This window comes from Phascolarctos cinereus, unplaced genomic scaffold (genome assembly GCF_003287225.1).
Source record: "Phascolarctos cinereus isolate Bilbo 61053 unplaced genomic scaffold, phaCin_HiC Scaffold_1;HRSCAF=81, whole genome shotgun sequence".
Classification (NCBI taxonomy): Eukaryota; Metazoa; Chordata; class Mammalia; order Diprotodontia; family Phascolarctidae; genus Phascolarctos; species Phascolarctos cinereus.
In genome coordinates this window covers 277140256-277141433 of record NW_027555514.1, presented here as the reverse complement: position 1 = coordinate 277141433, position 1178 = coordinate 277140256, and the positions used below count along the sequence as shown (strand labels likewise).

Below are 1178 nucleotides of genomic sequence, written 5' to 3'. Positions count from 1 at the left end.
TCATATTTAGTTTATTATGCTGTGTGGTATAATTTATTGGTACAAACCTAATTTCTGACAAACTGCTTTCCAATTTTCCTATAAGTTCTCAAATACAGAGCTTTTCTATTAAGTAATTTATAATCCAATTAGGCCTGTCAAACACAAGATTATTAACTTGAATTGCTTGTGATTTTTCCTTATCAGATCTATTCTAATGATGTGTTTTCTTTCTTTTTTTTTTTTTTACCAATAGGAAATAGTTTTGATGATTACTACATTATGGTATAATTTGGCATTTGTGCTTATAAATAAGCCAAGTTGTTCCTTCAAGAAGTTCATATTTTTTAAAACATGGAACGCTTCACTAATTTGTGTGTCATCCTTGCACAGGGGCTATACTAATCCTCTCTGTATCATTCCTATTTTATTATATGTGCTACTGAAGTGAGCACAAGAAGCTTATATTCTAGTAGAAGTCAACACATTTAGTGGAGTAGTGGTCAGGAAAGAGTGTTTTGATAGGGTTGATTTGATTACTGGTTTTGTAGGTAGATTTGGAATATGGGGATTGGGGAATGAAGGCTAGGAGACATGTTGAGTTTGGGACTAGGCTGGATATGGTGAAAGCTCACCAATCAGAAGCTCAAGGTGTCAGGGTGGGAGATGGAGGCTGGAATAATAGTAACATGGCAGCATGAAGATATCAGAGTGGTAGAGTGAGTTGGTCCAGGCTAGACATGATGAATGTTTACCATTCTGAAGTCCTGGTTTCCAAGATGAGAGATGGAATGCTGGGTGAGAGGTAGAAAATGGAGACATATACATATATGTGTATGTGTGCACGTGCATGTACCCAAAAAGACACGTTACAAGGATTGTACCTCATGGCACATGTACATTGTTGCCTTGTACTAGCTCAGTGCTGAAGGTCTCAGGTACTTGCAGATGGGAAAGCAATCTCCTTAATAGCCCCTCCCCCCTCTCTGTGAGTCCTGAAAAAGGACAAAACCAATCTGTCCTCAAGAAGCTCACATTCCAGGAGTTAATGAACATACAAACAACTATGCAAATGAAATTTAATGAATATAGTAAGGGAGTGAACTATGTTTTAGGAAAATCACTGGCCTGTGGTTTGTAGTGGTTTTATTTTCAATATTATTTGTTTTGTTAATTGTTTTCCTAATGTAGAACCCCAT

General features: G+C 36.8%; 1 non-coding gene across 1 annotated transcript; it reads right to left on the bottom strand.

Moving 5' to 3' along the window:
• Positions 1-327: 327 nt before the first annotated feature.
• LOC144455257 (U6 spliceosomal RNA) lies at positions 328-434 on the bottom strand. The gene has a single exon (XR_013483976.1). It is a non-coding gene; the product is annotated as a U6 spliceosomal RNA (small nuclear RNA).
• Positions 435-1178: the final 744 nt, after the last annotated feature.